The sequence below is a fragment of the Peromyscus leucopus genome, chromosome 7 (assembly GCF_004664715.2).
Source record: "Peromyscus leucopus breed LL Stock chromosome 7, UCI_PerLeu_2.1, whole genome shotgun sequence".
NCBI lineage: Eukaryota > Metazoa > Chordata > Mammalia > Rodentia > Cricetidae > Peromyscus > Peromyscus leucopus.
The window spans coordinates 59,097,895-59,122,053 of NC_051069.1; the positions used below are offsets into that span (position 1 = coordinate 59,097,895).

The window sequence follows — 24,159 nt, forward strand, 5'->3', positions numbered from 1 at the left end:
CTAGAGCGCTGCTCCGAGCGCTGTCATCTCGCCTCTCACTAGTCACAGCCGTGCACGGTATCTGGACATTCTCGGTGGCGCAGGCAATGCTCTTTGCTGCTGTTGCTGAAGCAGCTGCTCATTAAGCTGACAGATTCTCAAAGTCCTGTTAGGATTTGTCTATTCTGTTTGCAGAAATCAGCTCGGATAGGAGAAGGAGGACAGATGATTTCATAAACCTAAACAAAAATGAAAAGCACTTTTCATTTTGAGAAGTGTGCTCATTTCAAATAAAAGTTGACTTGAGTTTTTGTATTTAATTCACACTTACTGACAATGCAACCTTTTCATTTCTTCAACTGTATTTTTCTTTAAGTACATCTTTTGTCCCACGCTAACAATGTCTAACAATGTTTCTTTGAAGATCAGAAAAACCATATGGACAATGCAACTAGAAAAGATAGTCACAATAGGCAAGGTTGGTGGGCCAATGGACCTCCATCATAAGTAAATATGGATCTGCTCACTGCCAATTTGTAGCCTATGTGATAGTTTAGAGTAATAATTATGATCATTTAACTGGAACACAGTACCTCACATGAGCAACTGCAATGAAAAGGAAGGGAAAGTGTGATTTAAAGAAAACAATCTGTAACACAAACAAGATAAGAGCACAGATGTAACAGCAAGGCCACTTTTGCACTGCATCTGTGCTCACCCACTGCGGATTGGGAGACAAAAAGATTGAGACGTTTACACAAAGGCAGCTAGACAACAAGATCAGAAAAGCAATGTGACGACGGCAGGATGGAGGCACTGCGAGGGTGGCTTAGAAAGCTTGGCTTCACAAATAATAAGTTTAACTCATTCTGTGCTCAATGTTTGATCAAAGTACAGAATGGACCAGCCCATCCAAAATGTCATCGACCCTATCAAATAGAGAGAGGTGATGTTTTAATAATATTTTATCAAGTCTGAAGCATTGGGGTTTTATAAAAAGGCATGTATGGTTTTGTATCTTTTAAACAGACATCTTAAGTCAAGACCATTTTTTTAAATGCTACTTCCACAGGATAGTAATAAAAAGTCATAGTGATAATATTTGTGAGCACATTTGAAAAATGCTCAGAAAGCATGAATTAGTTTGTCTTTCTTCATGCAAGGGGACATTTTCTTATTTTAACCACTACTGTTTCCCTTTGCTTATACTCCAGCCCTGTGGCTATGACAGAATAGAATGTACATAGTGTACACAACTTTCACTTTCCAAGAAAAAATAAGCTCCGGATGCCCACATTCTAAGCTTTACTTCACAAAGATGAAGCTAGACAGATTACTATGTATGTATGTATATACATGTATACATTTATGGATATTGATATACATTTGTAAACACTGTAAGTAATCAAAGAAGCAAAAAATCAGTCTATACACTCGGGGTTCTGAAGAAATGTAGCTGAGTAACTTGGTCAGTCCCAAACAATGACCAGAGGCCGTCATTTTCAGTTTGAACTGATAGAAAGATTTCTTACTATCCCTAATTAATCAGACTCTCACTTATTTTTCATTCTCAAATGATCAGAAAACCTCAAAAGGGAAAAATACTATCACATATTACATTGATACACTAAAAAAATCATAGTTTATTTCACACATTAATTTTATTTAGAAGGGGCAAGATTTAATCCATCTATATCATTCTTTTTGATTATTTAGGTGTTCAATTTGAGAATTGCCTGACTATATAGCCCAGGTTGGCCCCAGATTCATGATCCTCCTGCTTCAGGCTCTCTGAGTGTTGGGATTACAGGTGTGTAGTCCCAAGCCTGTTTCATTTCCGGTCTTGAGAGGCAGATTTTCTCACTCATATTGTTTAACTGTGGGAACACTCCTTGAACCACACGGCAGACGTCCATCATTCTCCTCACTGGTGTCTGCTAATGTGAATGATAAACGAAGCATGTTTTGTAAGAAAAGACAAATTAAATTTCATCATCAACCTCCTTTCTGGCTTCATCACATCTTCTCATCTTTTTTGGTATTTCTTGGTTTATTGGGCTACAGTCATTATTTACTGTAGTGAATAAATTTCTAGAAGTCAACTTTCATCCTTTCTGGATCAAGGTTAGTTGAAAGAAAATTTATTAAATAAAGGATTAAATGACTCAAAAAATAACAAATCATCCATAGTTGCATTCTAGGAAGTGTAGCGAGGGAGTGACCAGCAGGCTCAGTCTCCCACACCTGAAAGCTGTATGTGTTCAATTATAATAGACATTTAAAAGCAAAACCTAGTTGCACAATTAAAAAAAAAAAAGCTTTAAAGCTCGTAGACTCTGAATCTCTCTTGCAATTTATTTAAAGAGCTTATAAAACCCTGGTGATTCTCTCCCCTAACCAACAGCCTGCTGTAGGCATGGGGCCAGCAGAGCAGAGAAACCGCCCAGAAAACTTGATTCTCTCCAACAGTCACTCAGCTAACACATAAGGAAAACAACCTAATTACTGGACAGCAGGAACAAGAAAATAAAAAGTATGGAAGGGCAGAGAAGCATTAAATACAAACACACAAAACTGTCTTTGCTGTGAGAAAGAAGCTAGCCTAGATCCTGAGGGTAGCCATTCAAAACAGCCTTGGTGTTTGCGGAGCATATGAGAAGAGCCAAGGACCAGAAAAACGACTAATTTTAATTACCAGGAAAGCTGTAAGACTGAGAGCAGAGAGCTCCAGTAGTATCTGGCTTCCAGCTACCGTCTCTGCGCGCCTTGCCAATTACAGCCTTTCGTAGCCCACTGGGGGCAAAAGCCGTGCGCAGAGGATTCATTGCCCTGAACGCAGGGTTGGGCTGGACTCATACACGTGTGAACAGCGTGTACCTCTTGGTACAGATGCAGTCCATGACTCACGCAGAGTTCTGAGTGTAGACAGCTGGCAGAGAGTGTGTGTGTGGTGTGTGTGGTTTCCAGCCTTGTGACATACAGGTGCAAGCCACATGGAGTTGGAGGCAAAATGTATGTAACAGAATTTATTTCATAAATACTCAATTACCACCAGACACATGAAACTGGAGCACTCAAAGACAGGGAAAGTCCAGAAATCGGCAGATCAATGACACTAAAGCTGCCACCTCAGATTTACAACCTGAGCTATTTTTTCCAAATATGAGCATTGTGATAGAAAATTTCAGGAAACAAAACAAATAAACAAACAAGAAGCTAAACCTGATATTTCTTTGACTGTTCCAGAACTGGCTTTAAACCACCACCACCACCCCATCATCATCGACAAGTAGTAATATAGCCCCAAGCCCATCGTGGTGGTTAGATCGAATTCACATGCATACACAAAAGAGAATTGCCTCCCAGTTAGAACCTAACCACACTCTCTCAAGTGCCAGCTCCCCTCTGGAGCCCGCATAAGTGTGCGCCTGGGTCTGAGGCTTCACTGCTGTCTGAGCTATCAGCACAGCCTGGCTATCAGCAGGGACAGCAGCAGGACAAGGGAGGAAAGGACCCAGAGTCTGACAGCTCCAGGGCATCCTACAGGCAGCACGTTCGCTGTCACTGGTGAACGTGAAGCATCCAGAGGTGGCCAGGTAGGGGTAAACAGCCTTCCCGACTTTGGAGAGAAGGTGTGAGGGGGCGGGGGACGGTACTGGCTGGCCAGTGATGCAAGTGGAGTACCATGTGAAAAAGAAAGAAATCCAAAGCCCTGCTTGAGGCACACAGTCTTTTACAGGCGGGGACATGCTAAATGAGCCTTTGCAGCGCGAGGCAGCGAGGCGCCTGGCGACGGTGACAGCGCGGAGCGGGAGGGGCGCGGGCCGCTCCTGGAGGGACCCAGCCAGTCAGGGCGCGCGGCGCGGGGCGCGTGGACGCATTGGAGCATTCGCGCGAGCCCGGAGCAGCAGCGGGAGGAGGCGCCCACCTGCACCTGCCTGTATCTCCCAACTCCTCCGCCCCGTGCAACTGCCGGCAGCCAAGTGCCATTAAAGCCGGTGGCCAGGAGGATGCCTCACCTGGGTCCCCTCTGCTGGGAGAGGCAGGGCAAGCCTGAGGAGAATTCCCAGTGAAGGACTCAGAACTCTGCGATTTCTCTTCTGCCACAGGCTGAGAAGCACCCAAGGAACTGCTCCATCTGAGCTGCGCCCAGAGCAGGAGGATGGGAGAGCGGGATTGAGAGTCCCCGAAATGGACAGAGGCAGCTGGGATCTCATTGGTAAGTGGCTGGCATTCCTTCGCTGGCTGGTGACGGCTCCCTGTGATGGTGCACTTCGGCTCCCAGCCACTTAGGGTTTTTGACACAGTCGCTTCTGCAAAGCCATCCTTCCTTGCTGTTGCCAGAGGTAAAAACTGTCCAATGATGCTTGTTTAAAGATGGGAAAATAGTATTTTTCTCTGCTGGGATTTTATATTGAAAAGTTGAAGCAAGTATAGAATCTATTTGTGTATCTCATAAGGCCGCCCGAAACAAGAGGAAAAATAGGAGCAAGTAAATTTAGGGATGGCACATGCCGGGATGGATAAGAATGATTTTCACTAAAGCAGTACAATGTTTAAGGAAGAAAAGGAAATAGAATGAGGTTCTCAGGTCATGGCTGAGCATCTCATAGACGGAACCATCTAAGAATAGAGACTAAATCTAGTGGTGTTATAACTTGTTAAAATTCAGTAAAGATGCAAGGAGAGTTCTGCAAAGTTTGGGGAACTCAAAAAAGCAGTGCCTTGAATTATGCGGAGTTATTTTCCCCTGCATGCTGAGCATAGATGTGTTTGCTGAATACATGCTCCCGAATTCTTATTTTTATAGGAAAGCAGGGAGAGAATATTAGTTTGAATATCTATGACTGTGATATTCAGTGAGCTGAGGATTGCTATGACAACCTAAATATTTTAGGTGGATTAAATTTTTTTGTTCCAAAAAAGAATATGAATCCACTAATATTTCAGAATAATTTTATGTAAACTTAGCACGAGTAAGAAAATTTAGTGTGATAATCTTAGGGCAGGCTTGGAAGAGAACTTTCCTAATGTTCTGTGTGTAAGGCTTTCCCCATTTTCAGTTCATATGCTTTTTTTGAAAAGAAGTCACTTAGGTAACTCAGCTCTCTGCTCTGATTCTGAGCCATGAAAGAGAAGAATGAAAATAGTACCAAACCTTAAAATAGCACTATCATAAAAATGAAACAATGAGTTAAGCTAACAAACTGTTGTAAATGTGATCGGTTGCTATTGGGCTGCAGCACACCTACTGAATTACCTGGAAATGTCACAGCGGCTGCAAGGACTGCATCCTGACTAATACCCTAGACTAAACTGGGGCTAAGACATGAAGAAATGCTTACAAAGTGTCAGTGGCCAGCGACGAGCAGCTCACCTATGGTTCTTCCCATTTCTCATTTAATGCTGAAAGTATTTTAAGATCTTCAGAGGCACAAGCCCTAAGGCTTTAGCTTGGCAGGCATGCTTACACTGATCAGATGATAAGCACACTCTAAATGACTATATTAGAATAGATTTTAAAAAGCAATTGAAATCATGGATATATAGTGTAAAAAAAAAGCCCATTGAATCTAATTAATTGTAGATAGAAAACATTTCAGAGTAAAAATTTAAAACAATATATGTAATATAGAAAGAAGACTTTTTGAACTATCTCATCTGGAATGCCAGATGACATTGAAAGAGGTTGCATCACCAGCAGAATGTTGATGTAAAGGTTAAGGTTTGGAGGTAAGGGTCAGTGTACCCATTAACGTTGCCTAAAACTTCAGAAAACTAACAGAGGGGGGAAAAACAGTTTTTAGACTTCTCTCTGGTTCCATATGCAACTACATAGAAAGTTAGAATACTTAAAAGTTAAAAAAAAGTGAAAATTACTAGGATGATAAATGGAATGCTAGACTGTGGCTGTGAGTCGGGAGTTTCAGTGCCCGTAGGAAGCTTTGGGGAAGGTATCTGGAAAGAGTTGTGGAATTTTTAAATGGATGGCTGATATACTTGAACATTTCTCAAGATTTGTAAAATGACTTCGACCATTAGGGGGCCTGAAACCTAGTAGTTATTGGGTAGTAAGAGAGAAAAACTTAAATTTTACAAATAGAACATGTTTATTCATTAAACATTGTAAATCAGTTGTGAAAGAAAATATACTTAAACTCATCCTTTAATAAGCACCTGGAAGCTGTAGTTTATTTGCAGATATCCATTGCTTTAAGTATCTTTTTCTTTGATCATTTGTGAAGCCTGCACTCCCTTAAAGGTAGCAGGTGGGAGTGTGCTTTGCTGGCCACGCTGACTTAGCAATCAGGACCAGAGGGTGTCAGTGAAGGGCAGAGTGCTTGCCAGAATCAGACATCAAGTGTGTGCTGTGCTAGCAAAGGTATCGTGGACTTTTCTTTACTTGTAGATACAACAAAAGATACATTTTCATAAAGATTAAAATGAAATCACAACAAGTTGTTTACATATGATATTGTGAAGATGACTTTGATACAAAGAAGTCAGGAATGCTGAACACATTTTATAAGAGACAAAGCCATGTCATCAAAAATTCTGTTCTAAAATTTTAACAAAGCTGAGATATTTGAATGACTGCAATTTATTTCATCCACAGCATCACACATACTTGACTACCTATTATTTTTAATCACCTGCGAAATATTTTTTGATACTGTTACTTGAAGATTGACAGTTGATTTCTCCCAAAAGACATATGCATTTATGTGTTTAGACTCTCAAATTCTGGCATCAAAGGCTTATGTACATGCCTGTGTGCAGTAAGCCAGTTCTGTGTTCTAAGATGATATTTTCCAGATTAGTGTTAAGGATATGCTAAGATGTTCCATGAACTTTTCAGCACTCTAGAGCAGGAGGGAGGCTGGTTGGAAACTAAGAGCCGTCACCTCCCTGAGGGTCCATTTCCTGAGCCCCAGTGATTGATAAATCCACACTAGAGGCTGGTTCACTCTAAAACGTAATGAAGTTTATAAAACTCTTTTATAGTTAAATTTGGATTATGAACTTTTCTAATCTCCCTGCTGTTTCAGAGTATTGAATATTCCTGTGTATGTGATTAGTAGGTTATGATAAATAGGATTTATTATTTTTTCAATTAGTCTGAAACTTAATTTTTTTAATAAATGACTTCTATTAAAAGTCAATAAAATAAATTATACTGTTTTAGTGCAATGGCTATTAGGATAATTTTAAATGGCTTTAGTTGACATAGACTCACCCTTTAAAACACCACGGATTACAATTAAATTAATCAAAATTATGTATCCTGAATTAAAGTCATTGAACTTGCTTTTCCAAAACTATTTATAAAATTTACATAGTTTTACACACTAATTTCTTTTTGCCTAACTTAAATGTAGGTGATGTTTGCCACCATTGATCCCATAACTTAAAATCCAAAATATTTGAGCCTGTACTCTGAAGCATGTAGCGTCTGTCTGCCCGTAAAGCCCCTTCTGCACTGTTCAGAAAGCCGAGCATCTGGCCAAAGAACAGGAGTTCCTTTCTCCTCCACTGCAGGCAATGACACTCTTTAAAGTCTAGGAGACAGTGGTGTGGGTGTATCATCCATCACCACCTTTATCAATTGCAGCCTTTGTCTTCTTTAGTATGTTTCTTAATCTGAGAGCTTCCATCACTGCCATATTTTAAACAGTTCCAAATAGAGGGTCACTGGGTAACACTGAGTACATATTTATGAAGCCGATTTCCCCTATGATTTTAAAATCAGTAATTCCCTCAAAATTCATAATGACCTGAAAAAAGAACCCAGCAGTCTGGGTTACCATGTTTAAAATTTGTCAATGGACTTCTCTTAAGAAATTGACAACATCCTATGGTCCATGGCTGCCAGCTGTAGTTCCAAATAGTCCACAACTCAGGATGTGCAAACTACAGAGATTGGGTCTTTTTAGAAGTGCAGTGGCCAGTTCATGTGAGTGTGTGTGTTTATACTAAGACAGATTAGTAATCCCTATGCATGTTAGGAAGTGTGAGCCTGCTTCTGTCTCCATCATGATGAGAACTGTGAAGTTTATCTGAGTTATAGGTAGCTTGATTTGGGGCCAGGATGGCAATGAAAGGGATAAATTATCTGAGCCATAAAAAGGCTTCTTTACCGTTAGATATAAAAGTCTTATTACATATACAAACCTGACAGGAGAGTAAGAATCCACTGGTCTTATCTCTGTAGATGTTTTCTTCCACTCCCATCCCATAATAACTTCAGCATAAAAGGTTTAAGATGAGAAATCTGCTAATTACGTTGGTGGTCAAGGTGAAACAAAACATTACTACTGTGAATTACTAATTAGTAATTAGTAATTAATAATTACTAATATTAGTAGTAATATTAATACTAATATTCTACTACTGAATATTAGTAGAAATATTCAGTAGGAGTTAAAACAGCAGATATGTTTTCTTGACAAGATCTAGAAATACCTTCTCATCTCCCCAAATGTCCCTAATCACTCCCATTTTGTACATGTTGTCACTGATGTTGACAGGAACTAAGTGATAAATGGGCAATTTCATGAGAAATTTACTTTCCAATTTATTAAATTTCATCTACAGCTTTGCATGTATTGAGTTTCACATTAACAAGTTTCCTTTCATTAAAAAGACATTCTTATTTAAACCAAAGGTAAACATAACAGTAGGAGAGTGTTGGGGATCTGTTGGAACTCAACCAGGATCTCCCATGGGGTTTTCTACAAGAATTCCTTTTCAATGATGCAGCATTTGCTGAGATACTATTGTACCTCAGACTTTGGCATTGCTGAATTATGCACAAACTTATTGGTATTTAAAATTAATATTAATGAGAAGGCATAGTGGGTGGTGACAGGAATTTTTAAACTAATCCTTATATTGCTGGGAAATCATTTTTGTTTAGGTAACATTTCATCTGCATTAAATGCTACATGGTTCATTGGGCCACTGAACTGATTTAAGTGTCCTGAGCTATCTCTGGAAACTTATAAAACATTCCCTGTTTAAATCAGACAGGTTTACCTTTTGAATTATTTAACTATTTTGAAATATAACTCTTCAAATTCTTTACCAAATTAGCTTTACTATATCTCCTATGATCCAAAAAAAAATATGAAATAATTTGTTAGTGATCATTTTATTTTATATTAATGTTTTCAGCAAGAATTACTCCAGGTTATAGCCTTGTAAGGGATCTGGAGACTGCATCCCAAGACAGTCTATTTTAAACTATTCTTAGGCTCACATCACTGGTGCTGTTCTAATGACAGAGTTTGGATGGTGGTTATACTAGATTCGTTGATGCTAAACCAGCTCTTCCCTAACACTGACTGTGAGAGAAGAGAAAAACATGACAGAATAACATCATTAAGTCTTGGAAGGATCCACACATAGCTCCTATTTTCCTGCATCCATCATAAAAATTAATTAATGGTGACACAAACAAAAGTGAACTGTTAACTTTACAGGGATAAAAAGATGTAATTAGGACCCAGTTCTATGTCTTCTTTGAAATTTCAGAGCTTGTTGTAGTATCACATTAGATTAGCATATAGTGCATGTAACCCCCTTGTTTTTATTGATTACCTGAAAAATACTGGCCTTTAAGATTTGCAGAGTTAGTATATAAGTATATTTAAACTTAACTCTAAGGGAACGCTGGGACCAATGACTAAGGAGGCCTGGAGACTTGACCAACTGTGTGAAAGCTTTTGTCAGTGAACTTAAGAGTCATTCAACAGTGAGCTCACCTAAAAGGAATTCTCAAAATTTTATCTAAGAAAATTGAGAAGGATTTAGAATAATAAATGCTCAACATGTAACTTAATGACACAAAAATTAATGGGAAATGAGAGTAAGAAAATGTCAGTGTATTTTCAATGTTTAGTTAAATTTTAAACTGTGAACTCTTTGAAATAATAGCATTATTGAAGCATTTGATAGAAAATCAGAAAACATACCTCTGAAATTAATTTATAAGTTGTAAAATTCAACTGTCAAGTTGCATATAAATTTTGGATTTTACTATTACAATGTAAAAAAAATTAATCCGTTATATATTTAGTCATTATCTGAAACAAAGTTCTATGGTCAGCTGAATAATAGAAATTATTTTAGGATGAATATGTATGCTAAAAAATCTTCAGTACAAAGGAGGTGTCAGCTTTAATAATTACTAGGCTTTCTCATATAATGTTATTTTAATGAAAACTTGTACTGAATCTTTAATATTCAAACTGTGACAAACTTGTGTATGTAGATGTGAATAAGTATTTCAATTTTAAAGATTTCTTTCCTTTAAGTACTAAACATCTAGAGGTTCACAACCTAAGTGTATTATAGATGAGGTAAAGGGGTGTTGTTGAAATGGTATATCTGCTCTAAGCCTGGGTTTTTCACCTCTAAGCAGGTATTTAAAATTTGTAAGTGTTCCTGTAGAAAGTACAAAACACCCTCCAGATTCAATGACTGAGCAATCCGTGGCATTCATTGAATTATTAATTTATTTGTAGACTTATTTTCCTAAAATGTGTTTTAATTCATTTAGGCATCTTAGTAAAAGGGTGTCCACTTGAGATTTGAGTCTAATCATTGAAGTTTGATAATATGAAAGTTAGCAATATAGATTATGCTAAAAGTATATGGCTGTACTCATCTGCTCCTCGCATTTTAAGGGGTGTTGTCACTGTGCAATGCACTGAGTAAGAGTCACGAAAAGCCCTTAAGTAGCTTCTGAAGTAATATTTCATGGGATGTGGTGTTAGGCACCATTCTAAGTAAAAAGTGGAGGACAACAGGTGGATGAAGGACAGACTGGAGTTGAGTCCACACAACAATCGTGCATAGCCATGAGGATTTTCTGCATTGCCCTTCGGATGTTCCTGTGGTTTTTCTCCATGGAATCCTCCCAAGTTGATCTACTTCATGTGGGCCCTGGTTCTGTGTTTGCTCTGTTTACTTCCCAGAGTCTAAGATATTTTATTGCTAAGTTATTCTAAGATCCACTTAACCAACATACATGAATGGAATGGCATAGAAGATTTGGAATTTAAGTTTTAGTTTTGTCTAGATTATAGTGCACGAATATAGTGTAATTTAAAGTTAAGTCACTGTAACATTATTATCTTTATTGTCACATGATAATAATAGTGACCATTTGGTTCTGATAACATATAAAAGAACTTAATTTTAATTGATAAAAATAAGAACTTTAAATTACTAACCCAGTAAGTATATTTATAGCATATCATTATAGTATATCTATAGTGAAATTTTATAACTAGTATAATTCTCATTTCATCACAAAGTCTTAAGCTCTGCAACTATGAACATGTTCTGTTTTTCTTGGGCTGTGATAGTATAATCACTGTGGAAGGGAAGGCTAAAATCTTTAAAATGTGTGTCAATTAATTACTGACACTATGATCATTAATCCAGAGAATTTCTCTGGACTGGAATTTCTTGCAAACTTAGTTATATCTGTGGCATTATTTGTCTTTGGAGACGGAAAAGATGGGATTTGATTTTTGATTTGGGTCTTAAACAGAGAAGGGAAGCATTCAGAAATACAACAGCTTAATAACAGAATCAGGAATGTATATGAGTAGGTTTGAAATACAGCTCAGTTGAGAGAGTGGTTGCCTAGCACACGTGAGGCTATGGGTTCTGTGCTAATATCAAATATATACGGCATGGCGGTGCATTCCTGTCATCCCATGGCACTAGGAACTCAGGTTGATTCTTGATTATATAAAATGTTCTGTGGTAGTCTGGGATTCTTGACAAGCTGTCTCAGAAATAAAAGCAATAGAGAAGGGGAGAGAAGGGAGAAGGAGGAGGGATGCAGTCCAGGTAGAGGATGGGGGAAGGGAGGATGGGGGAGGGAGGGAAGAAACTACACTAGCTGAGGTAACTCTGAAACTATTGTCTATACTGTGGATCTTGTAGAAATAAAAATGTCCATTGTGAGGTGGTCTGGACTGTCTTCTCAGACAAACAGAAGCATTAACACTTGAACATCTTGTAATTACAGACAAAGATCTGCTTTCAGTTGGGGAAAAATCCAAAGAGGTCACAGTGGGTAAACCTAGAGCTCCTTTCAATGAAGGAACAGGGAGCATTAAAAAGGCAACCAGAGGAGCAGGATTTTGTTCTAACTTAAGTGGATAACATCTTTCTCAACAAGATTTGGCATTTTATAAAAAGTTCTTGTCCCTTGTATAAATTGGACAGTACACTTCCTTCCCTTCCTTCTCTCTGTTGATGAATCCCTCAGAAAATGAAAGTCAGTGAATTTGAAGAATACAGGTTTTGATCCAATGTCATTGGTGTCTTTCTAGATTTGGAGGTCTTGGGGAGGGAGAGAATTGAAAGACAAAACTGAGTATAACCTTAGCGTGAACTCACTCCGATAAATACAAGAAAAGTCCACAGCTGGGCTTTGGGTGTGCTCACAGAGAGCCTCTGGCTTTGTTAGGTTTCTGTTTGAAGTTGGTACAACTGCTTCCCACTGTGGTTCTCTTAGTGACACAAAAACTTCCTCTATTTTCTAGAAGGAGGATTATCCTAACCTGCTTTCCACAGTAAGAGGGAAATGAGACTAAAGAAAACTCTTCAGAAGTGACTCAACTTTCAATCAGACTTAGAAAAAATGCATTAGGAGGGCTGTGGAGATTTGGAAATGATTTACCTTTTTATCTTGAGGCAAAGATACATACAAGTTCAAGGTTTTGGCTTAGGATTTTAAAAGGTAGAACAATGATTTTAATTCTACCAAAATACCCATGGATATTAGCATTTTAGTTTTCCAAAGATGGAACACCTTTGCCAGACCCCTGTGTATCAGCTACAAGTGCCAGTAATAACTTCACGTCTTTGTTTCTCATTGTACAATTTATGGAAACATATTGAATGTGACTATCTTTTTTTGGATGTTTTTTGTTTGGTTGTTGTTTTCACTGTGGAAAAAAAAATGACGTCTGTATGTTCTTTTGCAGTACTAGTTCCATCACTGATGCTAATCTTGAAGTAAAGGCAGATGGTTGTGAATCTTGTGTGGTAGCAAAATGAAGCAGAATGCATTCGTGTATTCAATTATTTCCTTCTTTAATTTTATTAGGGGTTTTACAACTTTAAAAGTAATCTTGTAAAAGTGTCCTTTGATTATTTTTTATTTTTGAAGTTATAGTATAATTAAAACATTTCTCCCTTTCTTTTTGCCCTCCAAACTCCCCACATATCACCTCCAACTTCCTCCAAATCTATGGTCTCTGCTTTCATTAGCTGTTACTGTGTGTCTTCATGTGTAAGTACATACAAGGGAATGCAAAGCAAATTGACTAACACAAATTTAAACTGACCTTTTATATGATGAAACAGTTGCTGAATTTTAGAGCAAGTATAGAATCTTAAATTTGAGTACAAAGACATTTTACAAAAATGTTTTTCTACAAGTGATAATGAAATACATTGCTATGCTGAATTTGTTTGGTGTTGGCTTTGTCTTGATGATTTTGGCAAGAAGAGTTTTAAAGTAAATATATTTTATTATTTATTTGGTAAATTCTATGTCACTTTAAGTGGCATATCATATCTACACAACCAATCAGCCTCTTCATCAAATATTTACTAACTAATCTATTATAGAATATAAACCAGAAAGTTGTAGTAGAAACAAATAAGAATAGTCTCTTCCAAAGGACTGTGAAAAGTTTTTGTAGGGCATGTGAATGTTGGAAAGAAAAGAAACAAAAATGAAAGTAAAGAAAGCAAGAAATTCAGACAGTAAAGGGAGTTAAAGAAGGCAATTTTATTGTTTTAAGTAAGAATTAAATGTATATTTCTACTGTGAGCTATTAAAAATTTCCTCTTAGCTGATATTTCAGCCAAAACAAAGTTACGTTTCTAAATGGATTTGCCTTATGAGATAAAATTTAAAAGATACAAATATGTCATTTTTTCTGGGTCAAGTATTCAAAAACCATATGTTTTTGAATGCTTACCATACCATTTCTGAGACAGTATTTAGGTAGAGGAAGGGTATGGCCTGTTCTACTTTTTTTTTTCAATTATTCAATTATTTCTAGTGCAGGGACTTTACATGATTGACTACATCCACATAATGAGACACAACAGATATTATTAAAAATTAAGAAAAATCTTGGTGCATTTCTATAATTAATTATCATCTTGAAATGTTAATTTCTTACTGCTGACTGATTGAAAAGGCAAATTTCTTTTTCATCTGAAGAAATGACTTTATTAGCTACAGTTTTATCATTCTATATCAAACACTCCAGGAGAATTCAGTTTTATACGTGGAGAAATGAAAATCCCTAGAAATCTATGCCTCTTCTGAGTTTCTTTTCTCAAAGTAAAAATAATACATATATCATTTTAAGGATGGTTCCCCAAAAGGCAACACTTCACAGATTTGCTTTCCAGAAATAAAAATATCCATAACAAACTTTTCTTCTAATGTTTCACTTATGATGATTTCAGTGCTGTAGAGGAATGGCTTCAGTAGAATCCACAGCCATTTCCTGTCAGTCATGAGTGACTGGCCACCCTGGAAGTTTGAATATCACAATGTGTCTCCCATAGATGAAGATACTTGAGTGAATAAGCAGTATTTTCTCCAGCTCCTTTTACCTTAATTTTAAGAAACTGGTAAGGAGTGGCATAAAAGCTAATGAAGTACAGTGTGCTATATGTCTTTGTTTACTCCAGTATCTGTCAACTGATGCTTCATGGTCCTGTATCTTATTAACTATGATTAATACTGGGAGACATAGAATAATACAGACAGCTTTACATGACAGTGGTTTCATCTGGGGAGATACCTACCTAGAGATGGACTACTTGGTCATGTAATAATCTTGTTTCAGTGTCATAATTGCCCTCTGTTGTATTTTCAGTCCTGGCTACATGAATTGACATTTCCTAAGATAGTGTATTGAGGCTTTACTTTTTTCTTACCTTTGCCAAAGCCTTGCATGGCTTATTAAGTACATATTTGACATCTTAGTACATGTCCAGTACCAATATTTCATGATTTTGATTCATTTTCCAGATTATAACTGCTGTTAATTATGTTTTTATATGTCTCATATCCCTTATTATGTCATTTTTGGGGTGGGGAGTCAATTCAGGGCCTGTGACTACTTTGTGATCTATGTAATTTGTAATTATTGTGCTATTGAAGAGGGAGATGGAGTTTTTAACATTATGGATGAAGATAAAGGTTGATATGATAATAAAATAAACCAGATGCAGAAATCTTGCTACCTACATTATAAATGAGATGCTTTTTAAAAACCCAGAATCATAGGAACAAAGCAGAATGAACAAGTGCTCGTTAACCGATAGAGTAAATACTAGGTAGGTCTTCTGAGATTGCTCAGGTGGCAAGGCACTTGCTGTGCTGACCTCAGGACCTACGTTCAGTCCCTGAGCCCACGTAAAGGTGGAAGGAAGGGCTGATGCTACAGTTATTCGAATTTCACTTGAGTTCACAGACATAACACACAAAAATAATAATAAAATAAATTATTTTTAAGAAATAGAGCATGGGGAAATGGAAATCAGAGAACAGAGCAGTTACAGTCATGAGAGTCGAGAAAGTACAGCAGATTTCATAAGAACCATAGAGGGAGCATGTTTAATGAATAAACCCTTTTGCCATCCCCATCAAGAACAAAGGATATAATGAAAGCCAAGTCTCACCCTTAACATATTGCCCAGTCCCACCTTTCTGACATTGACCATCCCATCACACTTTTATACATGCATTCTTCCAAATATTACATTTTCACCCTATTTGGGTATCTGCATAACAGTTGAACTATATATGTGTACATATAGACTATTCCACGGTAAGTATATAATGCCTTACAAACCCTTCCTGGAAATTATTGATAAATTCATTCCACATATGAAATCAAATATATGTGAAGTGAAAACCCATATGTGCGTTTTTAGGTATGTTTAATTAGATTTTGGAGTAGAGCTCCTAGGTCAGTGCCAATGTGCATTTAAAAATTTGATTTAACTGCCAAATTTCCCTTCACACAGATAAAACCAATAAGATTTCATTTGTCAGTATATTGGAGTATGTATATTCCCAGTGTGCACAACACAGTGTTATCTAGCTTCCCTCCTTTGCCAAAAGAGTACACAAATAAGTGTCACATATTGTTTTAGTGAATGTGAATAATGTGAACACCTTTCTCTATGTTTGAGGCTAATGTCTGTGTCCATTCTTGTTTAACTCCATGAACGTTAGATTTTTTCCTCACTCATTCTTCTTGACAATAGAAACAAGGAGTCAATTGAAATGCTTTGAGTCCCCACCAAATTTACTAAGAAACAAAATGCGTGTCTGTGATAAACCCAATATATATATGCATAAATAGCACCCGCTTCCTCTCTGTCATCAGAGTGAACTAAAGATTTAATAGAGTTATGGCCAACAGGAGAGTGTTCAGCCTGGGCAGGTAGAAGATGGCTACACATTCCCCTTTGCTCAGTCAAGCCTCCAATAGGCTCTCATTCCAGCAGCGCAGAATTTCCTTCACTGGAAAATCTTCCTCTGATCTGCCCTTTCCTCTGCTTTCATCATCTTAGTCTGATCAAATAGACTTCTGTTTGTGTTTTTCTGCTTGTCAAACTTTAGTGATTCCTTCTGCTTAGGACAGCATTCGGCTATCTGTGGGGTGCTGTTTAAGAGCCACACATGAATCTTTTAGGAACCCCTCTCTTAGCTATGCTAAGACCATGACTGCGATGAAACGCCATGGCCAAAAGCAATGTGATGAAGAAAGGGGATATTTCAATTACCGTCCAAGACAGGAACTCAAACAGGGCAGGAACCAGCAGCCGGGAGCCCTGGAGGGGTGCTGTTTACTGGTTGATCATCTTGGTTTACTCAGTCTACTTTCTTTCTTTTCTCTTTCTCTCTCTCTTTTTTTTTGGGGGTGGTGGTGGTGGTGGTGGTGGTGGTGGTGGTGGTGGTGAGACAGCAGGGTTTCTTTGTGTAGTTTTGGTGCATGTCCTGGATCTCGCTCTTTAGCCTAGGTTGGCCTCGAACTCACAGAGATCCGCCTGGCTCTGCCTCCCGAGTGCTGGGATTAAAGGCGTGCACCACTGCCACCCGGCTCAGCCTACTTTCTTAAAGAACCCAGGACCGTTTTGTATGAAAGGAGAGAAGTTTAGCGCTCCCCTTGACAAGGATGGAAGAGGCCCTTGGGCCTAACAACACACATACGGTTAAGGCATTGCCACCTACTTCATGGCATCTAACCACTGTTTAGCCGGGCGGTGGTGGCACATGCCTTTAATCCCAGCACTTGGGAGGCAGAGGCAGGAGGATCTCTGTGAGTTAGAGGCCAGCCTGGTCTACAGAGGCTCAAAGCTACCCAGAGAAACCCTGTCTCGAAAAAACCAAAAAAAAAAAAAAAAAAAAAAAAGAACCCAGGACCACCAGCCCACCAGCCCAGGTATGGCACCACCCACAAAGGGCTGGGCCCTCCCACATCAATTCCTAATTCTGAAAATGACCTGCAGGCTTACCTACAGCCTGCTTTTATGGAGACATTTTCTCAGTTGAGGTTCCCTCTTCTCAAATAACTCCAACTTGTATCAAGTTGACATAAAACTCTTCAGCACATGACCTCAGGAACTACATGAGCACCAAGCCTTTCTTTATATTTTACAATTGTTCACATTGGTTGACAACATTTGTTCTCCCCAACCTGATACTCCCAATGTCTCAGTAAATAAATAAAGTGTTTAATTTAAAAATTGCTTTTCCACCAAGAGTTTTGGTCAGTTTTACAAACTATTTTGTGTAATGTTTGTACTGAATTTTTTTACCCAACACATGATGCGTAACATAATACTCAAAATCCATGAACCTTAAGAACCACTGAATGTGAAACAACTACTCTTGTTATGGTATGATCCGGATGAATTTTCAGCAAATATTATTGTTTGTGTTTTATGTTGGGGCTTGTCTTTGACCTAAAAATATCAATAAGATGAGTAAATTCTGTGATTTGTCTTTTTTTACTCGTGAAACTGAAGGGATATGTATTCTTGAAAACTGTACTAACACATTTTTTAAATACTTGGGACCATCTAAATTTTAATAAAAATTGATGTTCTATATTTTTGAATGCTACTAAACATCATATTTAATCTATCAGCTAAGAAAAATACTAGTAACACAGGAGTAAACTGAATAGATGTGTTCCGTTTCTTTACAAATTAATTTTAGACATCCATACTCTTAGAGAGTTTGGTTTAAAAGATTTTTAAATCATCTATGAGTGCAGTGTTCTAAAAAGTGCTTCTCTGCCTCTATTCTGACAAAATATGATCCAGCAACTCAATGTATCAAGTTCATGAAAAGGTAATAGTCATAAACAATAAAGAGGTTAAGAAGAAAAAGGAGAGAGAAAAACCGGAGGGAGGGGAGCGGGGAGGGGAGAGAGGTATGTCAGGGAAAGTGATTCTAATAACCTGGGAGGGGCACCGAAGTCCCTGTTGCAGTTCATTGATTGTCTTCATGCCTGGGAGCCTGCTCTTAAGCCCTTTCTTAGTCTTCTGCATTTCTCTTCTCTGCCTTAAGGAACTATGCTCTCAGCCTGTCCCTCTGAATAAAAGCTCTGTGTTATCAACAGGGAGTACCATCAAACCGGAGAGAGTCAGCACTCTACATTCTTATTTTTCTATCACTATAGAAACTTAGAAGGCCAGGCAGGCATTCATCGCATTCTTTTTCCTCAATAAAAACACTAACAGCTAAAACACTAAATTCTGTTTTTCATCACATTCTTTTTGCCTCAGTGAAAACACTAACAGCAAAAGTAAAATCAAAGACCATGGCTTTCCTTGGAGATCAAGGGAGAATAGAAAGTTTGAAGACGTCAGGCACAAAATCATAAGCCGTGGTTATACATTTCAAGTGTCACATATTAAAATTGCCTTCTCACTGTCATTTACAGATAGTGGTGGATGCAGAAGCCCTGAAGCAATCAATTGTTGCTTTTGCTTCTTTGGTCTTTGGGTTGAGAAGCAAATCTCCTAATGTGACCTATAGTACCCATGTAAAAAGAATGCTTTTCCATGTCCCAAAACGTCTACAAAGAAGTTTCAGAGCAATATGTAGGAAGTAGGAAAAGATCTCAGTTGTAAGTTGCTTGCTGCAAGACCGCGAGAAGCTGAGTTCAGTGCCTAGTACCCATGTAAGCCAGAGCATCATAGGTACAATCAGAGTCCTGGCAAGATGAGGAGAGGAGTGTTCCTGAAGCTCAGTGCCCAATTAAATTAGACAAATTGGCAAGCTTTCCTTACAATGAGACACTATCTCTCAAAAAATAAGGTGTACTGCTATTGAGGAAGACACATTTATTGCCTTCTGAGCTCCATGTGCCTACATTGTGCATACTTACAATCCTTATATGTGCATATGTACACTCATACATGAGTACAATTGCCATGATATGAAAGAATATTCAGCTGCACAAGGTATCAAAGAAACAGATTTTTTTTAATTGAAATGGATTTTATACATTCATTTAGTTTTGCTCCAGATTTAGGTGGTGGGTTATTGAGGGGTAGCTTATTGGGTGGCAGCCAATTATGCGCTGCTTAGCTTCAGTCTCACAAGGCTGTGACAATCAGATAAAAACTATCAAGTAAGTATTTTCTCAATAGGACAGAGATGGGATGAGAATCGGGGAAAACTTCACACTATTTTATCAAGTTGCCACTTACAAGGAACAAGGTGTTGGAGAAAATGGCCAAGGTGCTACAGTAGGAAACAAATTCTGCCAGTAAACAAGCTCAATGATGGAGCTAAAGCCATGTTTCTCCTGTCTTCACACCTGCATCCGAAGACCAGGAAACATCATTAAGACCCACAGTGTCAGCCACAAGGAAAAACTACTGTAGCAAAGGTTCATAAAAAAAAGTATATAAAATTTATATTATAAATATATATCAAGCTAGTCAGGTTCAAAGTGAAATTTAATCACATCAAAATTATCTCAGATAAATAGTGTACATTATAAGTTAAACTTTTGTGTGGCCCTTTCTTGGGGAAAGACACAGTGCTGTAATTTTATTATCTATTTAATAAACATATATTCTAAAACAGTGTTTATTAATTGCTTACCAACTTACTTATTGGATGAGGAAAACAGAATAATTTTCTTACCTCCCTGGCAACGTTCTCAAACTAAGAAAGTTTAATGTGTTCATAACATCTTTTGTTCCTTATTCAATACAACATATTAGTTTTACATAGGATGGATATATACTCAAAAGTCAAACCTCACTCCCAGTGCAATAAAGTACTGTAACTTGTCCATTCTCAGACACTAAATGCTGTCAAACAGAACTAGAATTTATCACTTGAACATAATCTCAAACATGATAGATTATGTTCATCTTTTATCACAAAATATTTCATAAATGGTTGAATTGAAAGTTACTTAGTGTTAAAATATATTCATAGTGTCCACAGTAAATATTTTGTATTAAATAATACATGTCAATATTTGACCATCTAATATTTTTATTTCTCTATTTAAAGTGAGACATATAAACACAGAGAGAAATTATGTAATTCAAAACATGGTAGTCATTATCGATTTTTAAATGATTAACCAAAATAAGAATGTAAATACATATTGAACTACTTTAGTATACACAAAACTGAAAGGTATGCTATCAAGACTAGGCTAATATTTATTTATTGGAAGTAGCTATTTCATAGAATTTTCTAAGACTGCCTTCTGCTCATGCATCTTCTATTAATAAAATAAGTTTATCATACATTTATTAAAATTGAGAAATGTAAATCATGATATTGATCTTATAATTTGATCTGGCAGAAAAAGTGAACACTATATGTATGCTTGCACAATGATTCTTGTGAAATACGGCATTCAATTACAATGAGAAATATATACAGCATTTGGGTATAGTAGAGATAAATAATTTTACATTCTTTACATAACTCCAAAGACCAGAAATACAAAGCCACACCGATTTACAATTAATAAAGAAAATGCTACTCAATTTATCCAGCTCTGAGTCATAAAAACTGTTAGCCTTCAAGTATCTGAGACTTTACCCTAACAATCAAACCTTAGGTTTAAAACATCGTATTGACAGCAGCTATGGATGGATGGAGACTTGTTAAACAACACTTATGTGTATACACAGGTACTCCTTTTTTGTATCTGTAATATAGCTGCTGCAAATATTTTCCTACAAATATTCACATTTTAAAAAGCTGTGCAAAATTATTTGGCCTCCTAGAAGTGGAAAACTTAAGATATATTTTCACAATGTGTCAAGTTTTGTTGAATGTGTTTAACATATTTTCAAACTGTAGTGAGGTAATTTTATGGGAAATAGCAGAATAGTTCATATGAATTGAAAATAAGGCAAAATGAGCTGATCCATGGACATATATAACTCTAAGATTAGTATAATTTCTGGTGGGTTACTTACATCAGGTTGAAATTTCTTTCCTTTTATTAGGATTTTGTCCAGAAGGCTTCATGGTCAGTGCACAAACTTGTATTAATATGGTAATAAATCAAGCCGTGGTGTCAGGTTTACAGACAGTATTGAAGGTCATCCCAAACACTGAATTACTGGGATGGCTTTGGAAGTCTTCCTAAATAGACTTTGTACCACTAGATAACATAAGGCAGAGGAAGGGTACCAAAGGGAGGAAATGAATTGTGCTGACATCCTATGGCATGGTACCAAACATTTAAAACAAAGTAACAGGCATGTTTGCCAACTCTAAAGAAAAACAATGATCGCAACAAAGACTCACTCATGTGTTCCTATTTAATCTCGACTTTTAATACTCCATATATCATAATAAAATTCTTAGTGGCTCAAAGAGGTAGCTCTGCAGTTAAGAATCATACCACTCCAATGCTGGAACGCCCATTAATCCAGCTCCAGTTCTGATGTACACTTCTGGACTCTGTGAGCACAGGCATTCAAGCACATATATCTACACACAGAAATACATGTATAAACAAAATATATCTTTAAAGAGAATATTCAAAAGCCTTACTGAGGATTTTCAGTGAAAAAATTCACAATTTCACACTAATATCCTCAACTAGATTACTAAATAAGAAATAGATGCAAAATGACTCTTTAGGGTGGGCACTATGTATGTGTTATTGTTTTCTTAATAAGTTGTAATGTCCGTGTGAACCCCAGGTTTTCGACTCTAGGTAACACCTGCCCTGCATCTTCAGTTTGGTGAAACAGTTTCTAAAAGCCGGCCCCTATAATACCCTGCATCTGTGAGGCAACACATTCACGCATACAACAATAAATGAAATGAGGATTTAGTTTCATTCTAAGCCATGTCTTCAACAAAGACGTTCTGTGTTCTGAAAACTAGATGTGGCTAATACATTGCTTAAAATGTGTTCATTGAAAAGTTGTGGGTAAAACATTAAACAATACCTTTACGAAAAATCCTGCTAATTTTGTCAAGATGACTGGCAATTTTGAATGTTTGTTGCAGCTTCTGCTGCTGCCATTCCAACCAATGCCTCCCACCTGTAAAATATTGTGTAATAGTGAGGGCATTGTTAGTGGAAATCAGTGGAACATGTTGGTGAACAACTTTAAAGTTGAAGGCAAATCACTGCCTGAATCCTGGAGATTCCATATGAGCATTTCATATTTTCTCCACTTCACATCTCTCATAATATGAATTTCTCTTAAAGTGAAGTTTATGTGTGAAGATGACTGGATGTGACCATATGACTTAGTGGTGGCAACTGACTTAACTGTATTCACAAATCCACCTGACCTAAATAAAGAAATAAAAGAGGAGAGCCGATTTCCAAATATCAGATTTTAATAGAAATCTTCTATTACCCATTGAAATGTGGCTGAATTGAATCGACCTCATTTGCTAGCTGGCAGGCATGGACACCCTACCTCCTCCCTCTGTAAGCCACTATAGGACCAAATACAACTGAGGTACCACTGCAGAATGAAAACTTCATGAAATGACTTTACATTCATCTTCCCAGATAAAGATTGGGACAGGGGAGAAAGGATGCATGTTACTACCAACAGGATGACTGTGTTCAAGTCAGTGTGAAGGCCCTGGCACCTAGAATTCCTACTGCCAGCTGGATGAGGAAGACTGAAGGAGAAAGACTGGATTTTAAAGTCTCTACTTATTTTGCCAAAGTTTCTTATAACTCAGATGACTTTCATTTTCTCTGCTTAGCATTTTATAAAGAATTAAATCTTGATTGTACTATTTCTAATTTGATTCCCAAATGTCCAATGACTGCGTGAATCTAGTGGGTAGTGAGTGCTTTTACAATGAATTACTTTCTGTGATAACTACTTTTTTGTTTTCTACAAAACAGCCATTAATTTAAATCTTGTAAATTGGAAACCTAGATGCATAGCTGTGCAGCCAGTAGATCTATCTTCAGAGAATGTGATTGCCTCTATAATTCTCCAGCACTGAGAATTGCTTCCAAGCAAACATCTCCCTGATGAAGTGTGCTGACTGACACTTTATCTGTAAGAAAAAAGTAGGATGGGAACATGAGAGACATAAACCTTTTAAATAACATGATTTGAAAGACCAAAGTAACATGTGAATTTTCATATTTAAAGAAATGAAAAGGGAAAAGTGGAAGATATATTTTTAAGGGTTTTTTATTTGAAGTGTGAGCTTTTAAAATTTACATTGGAAGGTTTCACAATTTTTATGACTATAATATGAACACGGGTGTTATTCAAATGAAATAACTCTTCAGTATCAGTTACTATTTCAAATGGAAATCAAATAATTTTAAATTAAATAAAAGTTCATATTTAATAAAATTTATAGTTCATTTGTGTTTGTGTGAGCATGTGTATGTGTATTTTTTGTATGTGCATGTGTGTGTTTATGAGAAAGCACATGTGTGAGGGCTAGGGACATCATGTGTGAAGAAAACTTTTCATCTACTTTTTGAGTTCTGGAACTTGAACTCAGCAAGTTGGGTCCGAATTTCTTTACTAGCTAAGTCATCTCATTGGCCTGGAATGTTGATTCTTAATTGAAAGAAGTTTTCATGGTATACATGTCCAAATTAAATATATTCA

General features: G+C 37.1%; 1 protein-coding gene and 1 non-coding gene across 2 annotated transcripts in view; both read left to right on the plus strand.

Moving 5' to 3' along the window:
* The first annotated feature begins 3,378 nt into the window (after window positions 1–3,378).
* The window catches only part of Cntn5 (contactin 5), a 1,130,804-nt gene continuing 1,110,023 nt past the window's right edge, over window positions 3,379–24,159 (plus strand). The window contains exons 1-2 of the mRNA XM_037208201.1: window positions 3,379–3,575; window positions 4,089–4,198. The gene's annotated coding sequence lies outside the window, so the exon portion shown is untranslated. The remainder of the gene's footprint in view (window positions 3,576–4,088; window positions 4,199–24,159) is intronic.
* LOC114695707 lies at window positions 17,179–17,304 on the plus strand. The gene has a single exon (XR_003734904.1). It is a non-coding gene; the product is annotated as a U6atac minor spliceosomal RNA (small nuclear RNA).